The following is a 20257-nucleotide window of genomic DNA, read 5'->3' on the forward strand; positions in this document are numbered from 1 at the left end:
TGATTGTGGGGCAAAATGGCACAACGACCGTGTTTACCCAAGACGGAATATTTGACAGAACCTTGCCGCTACTTCCAGATGATTCACGACAAAACCAAGTACATGAAACACATGGACGTCGTCCGCGAGGATTTGTTCTTAGTCAATTACGAAGATCTGGACTTTGTACAAGCCCACGAATTTGGAAATGTCATCATTGCGGCTTACATGACAGCCCATGCTCGCTTAAAGTTGTACGAAGCTTTAGAACTGTTAGGAGATTGCGTCCTGTACTTTGACACGGACAGTTGCATTTACATCGATCGGCCGGGTCAACATCACCCTGACATTGAAGGAGACCGTTTAGGAGCCTGGACAGACGAGCACCCCGACGAGAAGATTTTAAGTTTCGATAGTGGCGGTCCTAAAAATTACGGCTACGAATACCGAGACAAACAAGGAGAAGTGCACGCCGACTCTGAATTATCGCACCAGTCTAGTGGTGAACTTTGGGGCCTTGCAATCTGGAGAGGATGGGAACTTTAAATTGAGCACCTATCAACCGTTCAAGATTGTACGTTTACCCACTCACCAAATCGTCAGTCGACCCTTTGGAAAAGGTCTATTAAAAATCATGTAGCAGAAGCGAGTGCGTCTTTCCAATCACTTCACTTTGCCGTATGGACATGTCGGTATAAAAAATTGGTTGTAAGAGGATAGCCACCAACAACAACTTCGCCACAGCAAGAATCGAGTGAGAAACCCAATGAGAACTCCAAGTTCAAACCCTACCGTTTTCCGGTCTTCTTGCCTGACTATTGTGATTGTGCCCGTCGATTAGAAACGTTTTAAAAATGACCAACGGATAGGGAAGGATTACCTATTTCGAATGCTTTAGCTAGAACATCATTTGTCTACTTGGGACCTGAGACTGGATTGGAATACGAAGTACAATGTTTCAGTTGCGGTATGAAGTTACGAATGGATCTATGTATCTATAAAGATTCAGCTATTCTGGAACATACTCGATGGTCTCCGCACTGTCCTTACCTTTCTATGGCCTTTCCACCCATTACACTACGGTACAATTATGACGGTACCTTAGAGAAGGTAGTACCGTTGTCCAGGAAGAAAAAAAGGAAGACTTCCAAAACTATACATAAAAAAGGAACAATGTACAAGCTTGAGACTTCATTGCAACTAGTATAAAATGGGACAATATACAAGATCGATAGTTCATTGTGACTACCAAGACCAAGCGAACAAGACTAATCTTTTGAAAAGACGTCATTCAAGTTCGTGGATTGTAAAAACAATTTACCTTCCCATAGTGTGACTAATATTGGATGGTTAAAACCCATGCATTGCAACGGAAAATGTCCGAAAGGAAACTTTAACTGTCCATGCGGTTACCATTGTAATTGCGTAGCGGACTACGATCCTGTGTCTTGCGATAAGAGCGATGCTGTACGCTGTGACCTCAGTGGTGCAGTAAAGCATCATTGGAACTTTGTTCTCACTACACCTCCATAGAAAGTGATGTTGTGCCTGTCAAACCTGACGGATGCGAAAGCGATGCCACTCCTTATCCTGGAAACACTACTGGTTTTCATTGTGGATGTCAACCTTCACGTCTACCACCCTACGGATGTCACCCAGTCCTGAGCAAACTCCTGTCGATGTCACCTCATCGAAACGAACGTGTGAAAGACGAATATTCGTTCCCTGTGCGTTTGCCTGAATACTGCAACTTTGAAAATCATTTTGAATCGTTCAAAGGAAAATGGCCTAAATATCTGGGAGGACCGACCCCCAAAGAATTAGCCAGAGCCGGATTTTTCTACTTGGGCGAAGGGGATAAAGTCAAGTGCTTCAGTTGCGGTGTGTCACTACACCAATGGGAACAACAAGATTCGGTTTACCTGGAACATGCTCGATGTCTCCGAATTGTCACTACCTACCTTTAGTTCCCACTAAAGTCAAATCATTGGAATTGACCTACCATGTCGTTGAAGAAACCAGATTGGCTAGGAGTCGAATGTTGGACACCACTGAGACCAGTATTTAAACCCCATTAAAAAAAATTATATTCAAGCATTACCAAACGAACTACAAGAGAAGATCTACAAGGAAGTTTGGCAGGGACTAGCCAGAGCGAAATCTCAATGGGTGACTGTAGAAATTCACAAGAGGAAAGTGAAAGAAGTCAACAAATTTGTTAGATTTCTCTGGATCAAGGGTGCGTTCATCCTATTATTCCGCTTTAGACCGTTTACATTAGAAGATTTCATTGACATTCTTGGGCGTTACCCTGAATGGCTGTGGCCAGAAATTACTCACTATGCTGATTACTTTCGCTCTAGGAGAAGATTGCAAATACATTAATACTGACTGTCTTAATCATGGATACTTTACAAGAGAACATTCTTGGCTTGAATGTGGAGTTGAGAGAACGCATTTACCGAGAAATGGTCAAAATACAAGTCAAACGTAAAGAACAATAACATCCGTTCCGTCATCGGTGTTTAAACCACTGGTACCTGAATGCTATAAGAGGACTGATTCATGAGAAAGTGTTCCAGTGGTCAGACCTTGTTAAACACTTCGAGGACGAGAAGGATCATCATGTTCATAATATTCGTTACTTCGAGATATACCTACTGCAACGAATTGAGGAAGAAGAGTTGAAGGATTACAAAAATCTTTTATGCAACATCTGCTTAGTGGAAGAGGAAACTTCTGAACGAACTCTGAACTTTAGGTTAGTGTTTGGAGCATTTAGATTCCCTACTGGAGAACGAATATCTGAGGGTGGAAAGTACATTTATTGCTTCCGAAAAAATGAGGGTATAAAAACAAGCTGCTTTTATCAAAAGTGATTCAACAGATTCCGTGGAAGGAAATCAATGACACTCTTCAGACCGTTTAAGATTACCAACACTTAGTACGACAACTGTATCCGTTGAATTTGGGTCGACGTGTAGTCTGTGTCTTAGTGACTTGTTTTCTGGGATTTCGTTTACCAGCCGTTTCCTTGTGGACTCTTTACGAACAGTACTTACCACCCAATCAAACATGAAAGTGGTGCCTATAAATGGTCACGAGAGACTCATTTTGCTCAAAGCCTTGCGTTTTCATCTGGATACTTCTCGACCTCTACCGAAAAAAAATTAGTCAACCTTTAGGTACCGAAGAGATGTATGGCGATGTGTGTGTAGCTTGTGACTTGCACCCTTATTTGACAGTTGTACGTGACTGGAAAAAATGGGGTTTTGAGGCTTGGACCCAAGTGACTCAGTATGCTCAAGAGTTGTGATCCTTCTATCCAAAGTCCAAGTAAAAAAGTCACTTTTCAACCTGTGTTAGTGACAGTACCTGAAGAACCGGTCATGGACATTCCTGAAAGACCCTTTCGAGAGGACACTTGTCTGACAATACTCCCTGTAAAAACATTACACCCTACCCCTAGGTCATCTTGGTTACCCAAAACATGTTGTACAGAGACTTGTTTCTATTCCACTTTGATCGTTTTAATGTGCATTTTATCGTTGTACTTAACTCTTTGGCTTTTATGTATTTTAGTCTTCCGTTTTTATTTTTAAAACATCATTAAACGTGTCCTGAAAAAGTATAAAAACTCTTGTTTTGTCTGTTTTCGTGTCACAAGTGACATTCCTGACACTATGGCTCTGCTCCCTCTTCCTCCACCTTCAAAGTCATCGACGAACACTTAGATCGTGCCAGTTGGGAGGCTTTGTATCTTCGCCATCTCTTTAACATGCTCATTGCTGGACCTAGCGGTTCAGGTATTTGTCAAACGTTTGATCGAACATCAACATCATTTGATCTATCGTCAACCTCAACGTATCGTGTGGCGTTACAAAGAGTGGCAATCGGTGTACAGCCTCTTGCGAGAAAGTCAATGCGATTCCATCGTGTTTGTGGAAGGCATTCCTAACGAAGACGACGGAATCGTGTCTGACCCCCGTCAAACCCATCTGGTCATTTTCGACATGTTAGGAGAAGACGAAGAAGAAATTAAACTGTGGTTTACGCGCAAAACGCATCATCGTAATGCCAGTGTCTTTTACATTACTCAAAATTTGTTTCAACAAAGTAAAGCCCATCGCACCATCAGTCTCAATGCTCGTTACGTGGTCTTGTAAGTGCAAGTCTTAGCCAAACAGTTGGGAACGCCTTGGCTAACTCAGGCGTACGACGATGCCACTCAAACTCCACACGCCTATGTACTCGTCGATTTGAAACCCACTACTCCCGATTATTTGCGATTTCGTACCCATTTGTTTCCCCACTGGTTCAAGACAGAAGGCCTGTCCTGTACATGTCTCCGTCCTCGACTTAACCCCAACAAATCTATAAAAAAAAACTCTGACACTTTTCGTCCGTCTCACACAGCGTCAATTTGACGTCCCTTCAGTCTCATCTTCCCGTCAAATTGATTTGTGTCTGGTATGGCATCAGTCGAGAGAAAAATCCACAAATATGTGCTCGTGTTTTAGAAGCCAGTCTCAAAGAAGTCTTACGATGGTTTACAGTGACAGCAGGCCAATTACTGCAAGGCATCATTCAGATTCCTCATCAAACCAAACACTTTTTTGATAGAAACAAAGTAGCTTTAACCCAACTGGCCGATCCCGCATCGACACTCAAACCAAAAAATAAATCATTTTGAAACCTGGAGGGAGCGGTACTCTAGGAGGTGTCATCAAACCTTACATTCGCAAACCACGACCTGCAACGACGGTGACCACGTCTCCGGTAGCCTCAGGTTCATCCACTTCTCCGTTGATGACACCATGGAAGCCCGTGTCTCCAAGAACTGCTCCTCCAGTGGTGACACCATCCTCCTCTTTAGCTGCAGTGGCAGCTGCTTACAAAGTACTTGCTCCCAAAATCAAAGTTCAAGAGAGATCGGGCATGTTACAGAGTTTACTGGATTTGTCCAAGCAAGAACTGACTCGATTTAGTCTGTTGCGAACCCCTGCACGACGCGTGATGCCTGTCATCAAGTTGATACGACGTTAAAGACAATCAGTATAAAAATGGTCTGAGACAAAGCGTGGGTATCAGTGTTTTTGTGCTCCTGAAAACCCAAAGATATCACCACAAAGAAGTTCACACCGACTATCGTCATTCTCCTGTCCAAAAAGGAAAGAGACAAAGACAGTCTTGTCATCCGACAAAGCGCTTAGCCAAGCATCGACGTTACCTTAAGAAAAGACACAGGCGTCCAAAGAAAAAGAGGAGTAACCAAAGGAGAGGATTCCTTGGCGATTTTGGAAAACACACTGTCACTTTTCTGACGAAGCGATACTCCAAAAGAAAGAAAAAAGGGCGTGTGCTAAGACATCGACGTTAGTGTAGTTTTGGTGAATGTCGTGGAACCAACAAGCAAAGATGTCACCCACCAGAAAACATCCTTCTTCTAAACCGAAAGGAAAGAAAAGGAAAGGACTGCCTCCTCGTTTAGTATATTACTTCACCGTCTCCAGCATGCATTTGGCATTCATGATACAGCCTTACTGTGGTTGAAGTCCTACTTGGTCAACAGGACACAAATTGTATCTGCAAATGGAATACACTCCAGCCCAGGTGATCTATATTGTGGTGTTGCACAGGGGTCTGTTCTTGGACCTGTTCTCTTCATTCTGTATACTCAGTCGCTCTCAAGTGTCATAGATCATCATCCAGTGTCTCACCAATTGTACGCTGATGACACCCAAATATACAAATCTAGCCACCCAACTGAAGTTGATGCTACTATCCAAGGTGTAGAGAGGTGCATTTCTGATGTGAAATCATGGATGACATGTAACAAGCTGCAGATGAATTATGATAAAACTGAGGCTATTCTGATGACAACAAAAGACTTTCTCATTCACATCCTTTACCTCAAACAATAAATATCAGCAACACCAACATTAAATTCACACAATCAGTACGAAACCTAGGTGTTACTCGGGACAGTACTCTCACACTGCACCAACATGTCATGAACATATGCAAGGCTTTCAGCTGATGCTACTAAAACACTTATGTGTTCATTAATACTTTCAAGACTGGACTATTGTAACTCAATTCTGTCTGGTTTATCTCAATATATGCTCCAGAAACTTCATAAAGTTCAAAACACAGCTGCTCGGATCATACTTAGTGTACCACGATCAGAGCACACGTCCCCACTGCTCTGTACCCTTCAATGGCTATCCATTCGATCCAGAATCAAACACAAAATTTGTTCTCTGTGCTCGTTTCACTGTCGGACTCTAGTCCAACATACCTATCCGATCTCACCCATGTGTACACACCAGCAAGATACTTACGCTCCTCTTCTGACAATCGTATACTCATTATTCCCACTATGAAAACAAAGTCATATGGACAGCGTTCTTTCGCATACCGGGGCCCAGCAACGTGGAATGAATTGCCCACTGAACTTAAACACAAAGACACAGTGATCACATTCAAAAGGGTTCTCAAAACTCTATTTCGACTGCAAGAACAAACTTAAAGACCTAATAATGTTTCCTACTTGAAATATTCTTAGGATGTTTCATATTTTTTAATGTTTTTCTACCTTCATGGTATTTGTTTTTGTAATAATATTGTTATGTTTTTATCTTATAGGTATTGTCTAATGTTGTAAAGCGCTTAGAGCTTCTAAAGATTAGGCGCTATACAAAGTCCTCATTATTATCATTATTATTATTATTATTATTTATTATCATTATTATTATTATTATTATTATTATTATTATTATTATTATTATTATTATTATCATCATTATTTAGTCAAACATGGGGACATGTTTTCTGTCCTGTCCAAAGCTTCTCCACCCATGCGATTAAAGCTCATTCAAACGACTTCCACAGATGTCATCGATACCGTGTGCGAATGTTGTTTGAACGTCTTGAAAGGTACGACACCTTTGTCGAAACACCAGAAACAATGCTTAGGCAAACATCGTCACGTTCTTCGCCAAATGGTTCAAAAAAATCCCCATTCGTCAAAAGAAGAAGATGTTGGTCCAACGCGGAGGAATTTTGCCTCTATTGTTAGGACTTTTGCTGAAAGGAGTATTGGGAACCATGTTGTGAGATAAAAAAAGAACCTCTGGAGTCCCAAGATCTCAGACGTGACCCTTTACATCGAATGGAAGGACGAAACCTAGATTTGGTGCCTTACAAACGATGGATGAAATATCATGGTTGACAAGAACAACGAACCCCGCATTTGCTTCCCAATCCCAATTTGAGCGAGATGTCCCAGTTACAACACGAATTGCAGTCATTGATGGATCGCCATGATATGTCCGAAACAAAAAATATCGCAAAAGTACGATCAACTCTTGCAACGACTGCAACTCTTTCACCAGAAGCTTTAGACGAAACAGTTCTACCCACTCTGAAACATTTTAAGACCTTGATAAAAAGTCCATCCCCCACATCACCACCACCACCACCATTACCAGTGGTCATGAAATAATCCACCCCACGAAAGCCTGAGAAAGAAGAGATACGAGAAATTTTTAAACACCGTCAGCAGCTCCCATTTCTAGTATGATTGCAGCGTCCTTGTTGACCCCTCCCCCACACCCCAACTAGACGAAATGAAAGCTTGGGTTAAAAAGATGATGTCCACTCCTCCTTCGACAGAAGTGAAAAAGAAAGAAGGGAAACCAGAAGTGAAAAAAGAAAGAAGACCAAATCCATTCATTACCACCTTCACCACTAGCTTCGACTTCTACTCCCGTGGCCCATCGGACACGTAAATCCGTTTCCAAACCACCCTTTCGCCCTATCCAGAGTAGCAGTGTGTTAACCAGCATTTACTACGATCCATCCCATCCTGCAGGTTACGGAGGAGTTCAAAAATTGTATCGTGCTGTCAAAACTGGACTGAAAAGTCTCCGTTTACCTCAAGTGCAACGATGGTTACAAGAACAAGCTATCTACACTATACATAAACCCATTCGACGCAAGTTTTCCAGAAGTAACACCCAAGTGGGAGGCATCGATCATCAATGGCAAGCCGATTTAGCCGATGTCTCTCATTTGGCCACCTACAATCGTGGCTACAAATATTTGTTTTGTGTCATCGACGTCTTTTCCAAATTTGCCTGGGTCGTGCCATTGACTTCCAAATCGAGCAGCGAGTTAGTGCGAGCTGTGCAACTGGTGTTGAAAAAAAGCGGTCTTTGATGGACAAAACGGACAAAGGCACCGAATTTCTGAACCAAGCTTTCCAAAAAGAATTAAAGAAACGTGACATTCATTTTTTTTTACCATCGAGAATCCTGAAATCAAAGCCAGCATCGTGGAACGTTTTCAACGCACTTTGAAAGAACGCATGTGGAAATATTTTACGCATCACCACACTCTCAAGTACATCGACATCTTGCCGCACCTGGTTAAAGCCTACAACCAATCTTACTATCGAAACATTTGACGTGCCCCGCAAGATGTGACTCCCGACAACGAAGTGCTGGTTTCTGCTTGCCTGTTTGGTACGACACCGACGGTGGCTGTCCCCAAGAAAGGTGAAGAGTTGGCCATAGAAGATTGGGCACGCATTGGCAAAACCAAACGCACTTTCGACAAAGGTTACTTACCTAACTGGACCACCGAATTGTTTTGTGTCACTGGACGAGTGCATGGCCGTCATCCTGCCGTCTAGAAATTGGAAGACATGAACGGAGAAGTGCTCAAAGGAACGTTTTACTTACCCGAGTTACAACGTGTCACCAAAAAAGAAGACGTGTACGACATCGAAAGCATTCTCGAACGCAGAACCCGTAAAGTGGGCAAACGACGTGTCAAAGAAGTCAAAGTACGTTGGAAGGATATCCACCCAGTTTTGATTCTTGGATCGACGCTTCGAAAAGTCATTGACTATAAAAAGAAGTGACCATCATGCCATTTCACACAGCCTCAGCTACCGCTACCACTGCAGCGACCACTCCTTCACCCAGGTCTCCTCTGCAAGACCTACAAAAGCAACCCTAGTGGGTGTGGTGTGGAGAACGTGTGCCTAAAACGCAAATCGTCTTTTTCTGCCATATCTTTGTAGTATATTGTGTCATCGGTGCAGCCATTGCCAATCTGAGTTTGCAACAAGGAGACAAACAATTGTGGACCATTTTATTGAGCAGTTGCATCGCCTACCTTCTTCCCAATCCATCCCTGAAATTCTCCTCGAACGGAAACAACTTGAATCTTGTGTCCAGTGTCAGTCACCACTCCAACAACAACAACCCCATTTTGGGCGGAGACACTCCTCTGACTTCCAGTAACCCCTCGGACAGTCACAGAACGCTGGAATTATGAGCCACCAGAACCAGTTTTACTTAACCTTACCCAGTGACAGTTCCATGGAGGTGTTTCCCAATAACACTTTGTGCTGTTACACAGTCAAATTACCTCAGGCTATCCAATTAGATCACGACGCCTATTGGGCAGTGGCTTTAGTGGATATCATTCACCCGACCCAAGTCCTCAATGTCCTTCCAAATCAAATTTTTTTACGGTCGAAGTTCATGACAAGCAAATGTAAAAGTACTTGAATAATTTAAAATATGAGAATAAAGCATATAATGAACAAATTCAAAAGTGGACCTACCACTTTATCATTCCCCCAGACTATTATTTTAGTGGTCAACATTTAGTGGGCACCATTGCATCCAGGTGTAAAGTCGTGTTTCTTAAAGCTTTGGAGAGTGTCAGAAAAAGTGTCATTCTTGAGTACCACAAAGTAGCTCGTCGCTTCATGATGAAACTTGAGGGGGGTAAAATAATATCTATTTTATTTTGTCCTGAATTGTTTGACATCTTGGGCGGGGACATGGTGATGATCAAGAAAAACGAATTACCAGTCATTTCCGACAAAGATTATTTTACCAAGTTATTTTGTTCCCCAATAGAAATGAACCAAGGACTAAATTTGATCTTTGTGTACTCCGATGTGGTGGAGTACAATGTGGTGGGACACACCTCCGTACCGTTACTGCCTGTCATTCCTTTCAAAGTGGATTCTGCCACGGTCACTGACGAGGAAGGTGGAAACACATATCACGTTCACCGCGAATTTGTACATCCTCAGTAAGTCGTATTTTGACACTGTCAACATTGCTATAAAAGGAGATCATGGACAAAATATTCCATTCACCAAAGGAGAAGTCACGGTGAAACTCCATTTTCGAAAACGATTCTCTTACGTAAGTCATGCATCCAGTGTACCGAGGTGTCTCTCGACACCGAGGACATGGTTTAGGAGATATGTTAAAATCGGCCTTTCGTTCGGTGGCTCCAGTGTTGAAACCAATGGTGACACGAGGATTGCACGCCTTGAAAGATACCGCACTGAAGCATGGCAAAGAATTTCTCCAAAATGTCATAATTGACAAATAAAACCCTAAAGAAGCATTCTTGAGAGCAGGCAAAAATGTCTTACTGCAAACGGGTAAAGACATTTTGGGCCGACGAGAAACTTCTATAAATGCCCTGAATGCTACCGAGTCAGGCATTCCTACTTCCCTGACGAAACAGCAAGGACAAGGCAGAAAGAGACGACGAAGAAAACACCCTGTTCCAAGTCGGAACTGGATCTGTTTGCCATGCCAGCCACCATGATGACGATGTAAGAATCCCAGTCGGTCGAATTTCATCCCGTCCCCTCTTTGACGGATTCAGCTCCCACTGAGTTTGATATCAAAGGTCAGCCCGAAGATTACACTGAATAGCAGTTACTTGTACTTGAAAGTCAAAGTGATCAAAACGGACAACACTAATCCTGCAGACGTTGCTAGAGTAGCTCCTGTCAACAATTTCATGCATTCCTTGTTCAGCGAAGTGGACTTGTAGTTGAATAACAAACTGGTCAGCAGCAGCATGGATACTTACCCTTATCGAGCGTACCTGGAAAATCTCTTGACGTACGGAAAAGAGAGCAAGAATACTCATCTGGATGCTTGCGTGGTATGGAAAGCTGACATAGCGGGTGAGAACACGTTTAACGACACAGCCCTGACAGAAGATAACAATCTTCACAATGTGGGGTTTAACGAACGTCGTAAGAAAATTCTGCAAGGATGAAGTTTAGAATTGATGGATCGTTTGCATTTGGACATGTGGTTACAAGAAAAGTATTTGCTGAACGGTGTGGATATTCGCCTGAGCCTGAATCGTAGCAGTGCCGCATTCCATTTGATGGCCCATGCTAACGAGTACAAAACCATCATCCAAGAAGCCAGGCTCTACGTGAGACGTGTGGAAGTGTTGCTTAAAGTGGGAAATGACATCAGTCACACTTTGAGCAGAACGACCGCCAAGTATCCGATACGACGCGTGGAAGTGAAAACTTTCACTATTCCTGCTGGACAGCGATCCATGATCGAAGATCATCTATTCGAAGGACAGTTACCCAAACGTTTGATCCTTGGCATCGTCAAGAATGCAGCCTTCAACGGAGCCAACAACGAAAACCCTCTCCAGTTTCAACATTACAACTTAGCCAGAATCGAAGTCAGTCGCGATGGCAAGACACTGTGTGCCAGACCCTTCGAGCCTAAGTTTGGTGACAGGAATTATTTGAGATTGAACTTGTCCCTGTACGAAGCCACCGGACAGGTAGGAACCAACACCAGTCATGGCATATCGTACGAGGATTATGCAGGAGGCTACGTTTTGTGGGCTTTTGATTTCACTCCAGACCAAGGCAGCGACGAGGGACATTTCCACCCTATAAAATCCGGTCAGATTGGTGTGGAACTTCAGTTTACGAATCCAGTACCCCCTGATAACACAATGAACGTCATCCTGTATGCAGAATTTGACAATACGATAGAAATCAACAGTTTGAGAGAAGTCATACTAGACTATTAGAAGCCATGGAAGACTGTTATCCCTCCTTGCATAGTGGAAAAACTTTGGACATGGAAAGTGAGGAGACCATGAAAGTAGAAGCCCAAGACAAAGACGAAGAAGTCATAATGATGAAGTCCAGATGGCCAGAACAAGAAGAACATTTAGTCTCCTGTTTTGCTACATACCTGTCAGAAACAATTAAGGAATTGATCAAAAAAGATTGCTATGGATGTTACAACGATCATCCCAATCAAATTCAACAGGATAAATGTCTGATGTTGAGTCAAGAAGATAAATTGGACGAATATCTGGAGGAAGCTTGGAGTCTCATCTCGGAAGAAGACGTGTTGTAACAGTGGTATAAAGGCTTGCGTGACCATTCTTGTCCTCCATTAACAACTCTAGAGATCCATCGCATTGAAACTGTCTTGACTCATAGTTGGGAGACAACGCGAAGAAGCGGTTACTTGTCAGACATTTTCAAGCAAAAAGTCAGGATTGAATTGATCATTTATTATCAACTGTGAAGAAAAACAACACAAACATGGATACCTGGGAACTTTATTACCTTTTGAACCACAGTTCGTACGCTGCTTCTTGGAATCCTGTCGTATGTGCTAAAGATGAACTACCTTCGCAAACCTCAAGACCATCAAGCTTATGTGATCAATACGGATGACGACAGTCATCTCCCAGGAACCCACTGGGTAGCCGTCTACTTTCCTCAAGAAGGATGCATGGAATATTTCGATTCGTATGGATTGCCCCTTTGGAAGACGATATCATTGACTTTAGGAGAAAAAAATGCTCTGACAACACGATTCAATAATGTGAAATTACAAGGCACATATTCATTGGTGTGTGGACAATATTGTGTGTATTTTCTACATCAACGAAGTCTGGGATATTCTTTAGAACATTTAGTGACTTATTTTGATCGTCATTCTTCTAGAAACGATGAGAAAGTAGATCGATGGTTTTGTGACGATTATGGTTATCTTTTGTCTTTAGCAAGGAAGCGTAGTGTACAACAATGACTTCCAACAGTGGAAAAAACAATTTCATTCACAACGTTGTCAACCATGTCCAAAATAGATAGTTAGTTGAAAAAAATATTTGTTGATTGAATTTTTAGTTTTAAAAATGTTAATTGTTAGTTGTAAGTTATTTGAATAAAAATGTTGTGCTTTGAAAAAAAAAATGTGTTTGTCGTTTGTTTTACAATAGGCATCATAAACCATGCTCTTTGACTTCTCTCTATCCCTCACATTACACTAATTTAGCGTTCCGACTCGAAACCGTGTAGGGGTGTTTTCATTCGCGTCCGCGCTTTTAACATAAAAGCGGGGAAATCTCCAGTCTCTCCAGTTTGACCAACAAAACCAGGAAAAAAAATGACAAAACACAATAAAATGAAACTAAAATGGAAAAAACTAACCAAGAACAGGATCAACAGAAAACGGATGGAACTACAACAACACAGAAAGAACAAAACACGGAAACACTATTGGGAACTTACCTCACATCACCAACAACAAAAGAGATAACGAAACAGAATCTAACAACTCAACAACAATACTCACCCAGGGTCACAAGGACAAAAGCAAAGAAAGCAAAAGACAGTATAACGACCTTGGACGCGGCTATACAATCACTGTCAACAAAAAAGAAACCAATCAACATACAACTTAAATCCAAAAAGGATTTTGTTGTAGGGTTTAACGCCATTTGTTAACACACGATAGGCTATACATGGCGGCTAGTAGTAATGGTGGAAGAAGAACCAGGGAAAAAACCCAAGAAGCAGACCAAAAAGAGAAAGAAACAACAACAACAGCAAATAAAAATTACAACAAAACAGACCAAGAAGAAGAACAATGGCAAAGTAAAGGCAAAAAACCAATTAAAGGCAAGCAAAACATTAAAAAACACCCCAACACAAACAAGTACAAAACCACAACACACAATCGAAGAATAAACAAAACAATAACAAAAGACAAGTGAACAAGAACAACAATATGTCAAACACCAACAACCACCCAATAATGCACCAAAACACACACACAACCAACGAGCAACACCACCAACAGAAGAATGACAGACCCATGAAGTATCGATATTACCCACCAACACTAACGCTGTGTCTTAGCAGCAGCAATCAAAAGTTTGTTAAAATCAGCAGCAAAAGCTTAGCAAGCACACTGGTACAGAAACATGGTGGCACATTCAAGATCATCAGACCGGATGAAAACTATATCATCATCTGGTGTAACAACTGGAAAAATACCTAGAAATTACAAGTATAGCAGGCATGCCAATCATAGTCAATGTTGTTGTTGTTGTTTTGGGGCTTAACGCCATTTTTCAGCACACGATAGGCTATACATGGCGGCCAGTATTAATGGTGGAGGAAGAACCCGGGAAAACCCCGGAAAGAACCACCGACCCACGAGAAGCCACTGGCAAGCTTTCTCACATACCCACATTGGCTGAATCCTAGACTCGAACCGCCGCAGACAGAGGTGAGATGGCAGTGATCCGTAACGGAGAGCGCTTTAGACCACTCGACCACTCGGGGCCCCTCAATCATAATCAAAAGACACAGAGCAGCCGAATCAAGTTCACTAAAAACTACCCCAAAGAACATCAACAGAAATGACAAGACCATAACACCCACAACCACCATCAGAAACCAAGAAGAAAACAAATCCAACAAGGGGTTTAAAGCCGTACTTAAACTAACGGGCAATCTGCAGTGGAAAACTGCTAGTGAGATAGCATATGACCTCACATACCACACCATCGAATACAGACGCGTCCATAAACTCCGAAATCAGCTGAGAAAAGAAACACCAACAGTCCTACTAGAATTTGCAGAACCACCACCAAAAAAACGGTAAAATTAGGGGGACCCATAGGAAAAACTATCAAATTAATCAAATATATAAACAAACCACGATTCTGTAACAACTGCCAACGGTGGGGCCACTTCACTTCTAGTTGCCGATCCCATACACGATGTGCAAAATGTGGTGACAAACACAAAGGACAATGCACTAACAGCATTCCCAAATGCGCCAACTGCAAAGGAAAGCACACTCCTTACTCCAAAGACTGCCATTATATCATACTGGAAACAAAGACCATACAAACAATGGAAACTCAACAACTGTCCTACAGTCAAGCAAAAACAAACTAGACCAAAATATCAGCAAACAACAAATAACATATTCACAAAACCTACAACCACCTACACAATTAGAAACAGTCCTCTTGATAGGAAATCAAACTAAAAGCATCACACACCAAACAATCGACACAAATGACCCAGCAAAAAACATTTCTTACCATACCAATGAGGAATACCTCAGCTATACACAAATCACACAATACCTGAATGAACTAAAAGAAGGAATCCAACAAAATAGAAAAAAATCAGATTAAGAAACAGGATTGAAGAACTGCTATTTAAGATGATAGAGATCCATTTTCCGAAGGATAAATAACACCTACCATACAACAGTAATCACAACCTAAAACAGCATCCAATAACAATGGATAACGAAAAAACTTATATAAATCAATTCACCATAGGGCAGTGGAATTGTACAGGCCTAACACCAAATCATGGGGAATTGATAGCGGCCATAAACAGTGCCACCACCAAACCCCACATACTATGCCTACAAGAAACACACTTATCTGAAACAGGTAAAACAATACCAAAAATAACAGACTACGAGACAAAATTTCTCAAGCACAGACCCAATGGGAAAAAAGGGGGAGGACTAGCTATCTACATTCACAACACCGTCCCAGTGGTAATTGAAACAAAACAAGACACTGATCTAAAAGAAAACCACATCGAATATCAGAAAATCACTCACTGTAAATTTAGGTCCCAAAAAACTCAACATTTACAACATTTATGATACAGGGGTAACTAGTGTCAACTCCACCCAAAACTATACCGATATATTCAAAGAAAAGGGCACAAACAGTATTATATGCGGGGATTTCAATGCACACAAATTAGAATGGGGTGGAGACCACGTAGATATAAGAGGGAAGACATTGAAAAATATGCTAGGGAACACCCGCTCATAATATGAAATACAGGCACTCCCACCAGAATCGACCCCAATAGTGCACTGATTACAGACTGAGAAGTCTTGTAACAAAGCACACTGGGCAGTGATCACTTCCCAATATGTATAACAATACATCAAAGAAATCTCAAAGGACAACAACAAAATATACTAAAATGGAAAACAGAAAAAGCCAACTGGCAAACGTTCCAACAACATTTGAGGCAAATACAACTAGAAGAGATCTATAATGAGGACATCAACCAATACTACAGCAATATAATTGAAGCAATAAATGGAGCAGCACAAAACAGCATACCCAAAACAAGTGGGAAACCTAGCAAAACCAGTATACCATGGTGGACCGACAACAGTCGAATAGCCATTAAGGAAAAAAAGAAAGCCCTCAATTGCTACAAACACACCAAAAGGGCTTCGGACTTCCTAATTTACAAACAAAAGGAAAATATCACCAATGATGTACTAAAGACAGCAAAAACTAACTCATGGCAAGCATAACTATCACACAAACTCCAAAGAGGTCTGGACAAAAATTAAAGCCATGAGAGGAAAAAGACCTCAAACAACACCAAAACTAATAGGAGCTGATAACAACCAAGCAAAAGCAGAACTACTAGCGCAACACTTCGCCAATTCCAGCAGCAACAAAAATCACACCCAAAAATTTACGGCACAAAGACTAACACTAGAAAGAAAATATCCACACCTATTCACGGATCAAAACAACAGTCACCACTAAACGACCCTTTCAATTTGCAGAATGGAAAAAAGCATTAGCAATAAAAAGACAACATCCCCAGGAGAAGACAATCTTGGATACGACATCTACCAACAAACATGCAAAACATAACACTAGAACTCATCAACCTAATATGGACAACAGGAAATATACCAACATTTTGGAAACAGGCAATAGTCATAGCCATACCAAAACCAGGCAAAGACCCCAAAGTCCCAACATCACATAGGCCAATCTCCTTAACAAACACCATCTGTAAAATCATATAGACGATAATCAACAACCGATTAAAGCACCACCTGGAAGAAAACCAACCTGCTAACAGAGAAAGAAAGCGGATTTAGAAACAGACGCTCAACAATTGAATAACTAATTAGATTGGAAGCAGACATCAAACTAGCATTCAATGCCAAAAGAAAGAGAAACAGGCACCTGATTGCAATATTCCTAGACCTAGAAAAGGCGTTCGATATGGTCTGGACCAAAGGCCTCATCTCTAAACTTCACCAATATGGCATAACGGGGCGAATGCACCAATGGATAGCAAGATTCCTAACAGGGAGACAAGTCAAAATCAGAGTAGGTGATGCTATATCTGACATATACACTCTGGACAATGGAACTCCCCAAGGAAGTGTAATAAGCCCCACACTCTTCAACATAATGGTCAACAATCTCCACGACAACATTACCAACCAACTAACTGAACTATCCCAATTTGCCGATGACAGTGGAATCTGGAAAGCAGGCAACCCAAAAAACCAAACCAACATCAAACAAATACAGCAAATTCAAGACGAAATTGGTAACTGGGCTGACAACTGAGGATTTAAAATATCGGACACCAAAACAGTAGGAATGTTATTTTCACCAACAAAAAATAAACAAGCAACATATCCCAAACTTTATCTACAAAACATAGAAATACAATTTTTCAAAGAAACATACTTCCTGGGAATGTTAATGAATGAGACCCTCACATGGGAGAAACACATTACAGAACTAACCAAAACATGCTCACAAGACCTCAACCTACTAAGAAACATCAAGGAAACCAAATGGGGAGCTGATCAAACAACAAAAATGTTAGACTTATGTAATGTTGGGCTAAAGATGTTGTGTTTTAGATAGTTTGAGGTCTGTACATCTGTTATTACATACTTTTATTTCCGCCCTGTGAGGTGGGCCTGATGACTGGGTTTTGTCACCTTATATTCCGATTTCTTATTGGGCCCTATGGTTAGATGATGGTTTGTTTGAATATTGCCAATCTTTATGCGACCGGACCTGATGGCAAGGATTTAGCCACCTCATATATTACTATTTCCTTGGGTTGGAATTGGTTCTTACAGACATATGTGTTTATTATTATGTTAGTTTGGAGTGCACATGCTGACATGCAATAGAAGAGAGTTATTGATAACGATGCTCTGTGGAGACCTGTTGGTGATGCTGGTAAAGTAATATTGTCTACACTTTCACTGTGGATGCCGGTAATGACTCCAACGATCGCAGTAGAACAAAAATTAATTTCTTTCATGGACACTAGTGGTAAATCCTTATTGTCATGGTTAACAACCATGTCATGTTGTCATGGTTAACAACAAGCACAGATAGTATGCAAACTAACGTTAACGGTCAGTTTACATGGCATATAGCATCACAACGGGGTGTTTATGCACCGCGACATATTTTTGTTGCGTTTCAGGAAACTAATCGATTAGGCTCACAAGTTCACTCTCATATGATATTTGATAAACTAGGTATCACAGATATTTCTTTACGGATAAACTGACAACAAGAACCAACAGAAAATATACAACTAAATTATGAACAGAATCGTATAGGACGTGCATATCATCGTTTAATGTCATTCATGGGACGTGATCAAAATGTTGATACTGGATTGCAAATATCACAATATGATTTCAGATTTCATGTATCCGATTTATTATTTTTCACTGGAACATCTTGATCTATCAAAACAATCTGTCGTTGATGTACATCTTAAAGCAACACTGAATACAGGTGGTGCTAATTATAGAGCAATCGTGGTCATACTCAGCGATAAAGCCATGTTACTTGAAGGTGGTAGTGGTCGAATGAGAGTCGTTGATGCACCAGTGGAAAATCTCTAATTATTCAGAAAAATATTATTTATATAAAAATGTCGTATAGTCATGTTAATGTTACTCTGACTCCTGGTCAGGTCAAAAAGCTTCAATCAAAAACCACCAGCAAATGTGGAACTAAAATATCACTAAAACGAGATCAGATGGGTGGTGGTCCAAACAAATTATCATTGACAAATAATCAGATTAAACATTTCAATAAAGCCCTAGAATCAAACACTGGAGTTCAATTACGTCTTTCTCCGAGTGCCATCAAAGACATGGTTAAAACGGGTGGTATATTTCCACTTCTTGCGGCTATTCCAGCGTTAATAGCTGCTGCCGCTCCAGCCGTAGCAAAAGCAGCCGCGTTAGGTGCTGTTGGAACAGCTGCTGCAATGGCTCTAAAGAAAGCAACTGGTGGACGATATAGCAAAAAAAGGGACGCGGTCTAAGATTACCGGGATCTCGCTGGGGAAGCGGTCTGAGGCTCCCACGTTAGATGTTCCAGCATCAAATTTTGATTTACTTGATGCTGCTAAACGATTAAAAATAAAAGCTTTTAGAGGTGTTTTTATGCGAGATCAATTACCAAAACAACCAAACAAACTCGAAACAGGTATTATTAATCTAGACTCGACTTCAGGACCCGGTACTCATTGGGTATCATACGCGGTTGATCCACGTGGAATCGTTTATTTTGATTCGTACGGGTTAGCTCCACCTGTTGAATTTATCAAGTATGTCGCACCACTCCACGCGTAAGTTTGGTATTCAACGCTACCCACACAAACAATGACAGATCCGCCAATATGCGGCCGTGAAGTAATTAATGTACTCGACGCTATATCAAAATCATCCAAACCGCCACATAAAGTTGTGCATTATTATACAAGCAACCGATTCGTTGCGCGTAAAGCGTTTTAAATAGATCTTGGATCTTAAAATATAATGGTTGATATTTACGGAAGATCTTACCGCGTTAAGAGAAAATCCGGCGATGTTGATCTGTCGAAGTATGCGACTAAAGATGAACTTGCTGATATCATGAGCCTGGCTGGAGTTGACCCAGATGAGGTCGTTATTTTTCAAGATCGATATGGTAAACTAAAAACGAGCAATATCAGATGGAATGATATAGTTCGACGAGTACTTGGTGCAGCTACAGATAATATTCCTGTGTTTACTGACGGTGGTAGAATCAGAGATTCAAGTGTATCATTTACAACCATCAGAGATGAAATTGCAAGAAGCGTTGCTAATCGCGTGAAAAATACCGGTGACACAATGACGGGTGAACTCAGCATGAACGGAAATAAAATAGTAGTTTTAAGAGATCCAACATCCGACGAAGATGCAGCAACAAAAAAATACGTCGACAACGTAGATAGCAACTTATCCACGTTGCGGGTTGAGTATGACGTTCACGTGGGCGC

This window comes from Sinohyriopsis cumingii, unplaced genomic scaffold (assembly GCF_028554795.1).
Source record: "Sinohyriopsis cumingii isolate HCF-2022 unplaced genomic scaffold, ASM2855479v2 utg001306l, whole genome shotgun sequence".
Taxonomy (NCBI): Eukaryota; Metazoa; Mollusca; class Bivalvia; order Unionida; family Unionidae; genus Sinohyriopsis; species Sinohyriopsis cumingii.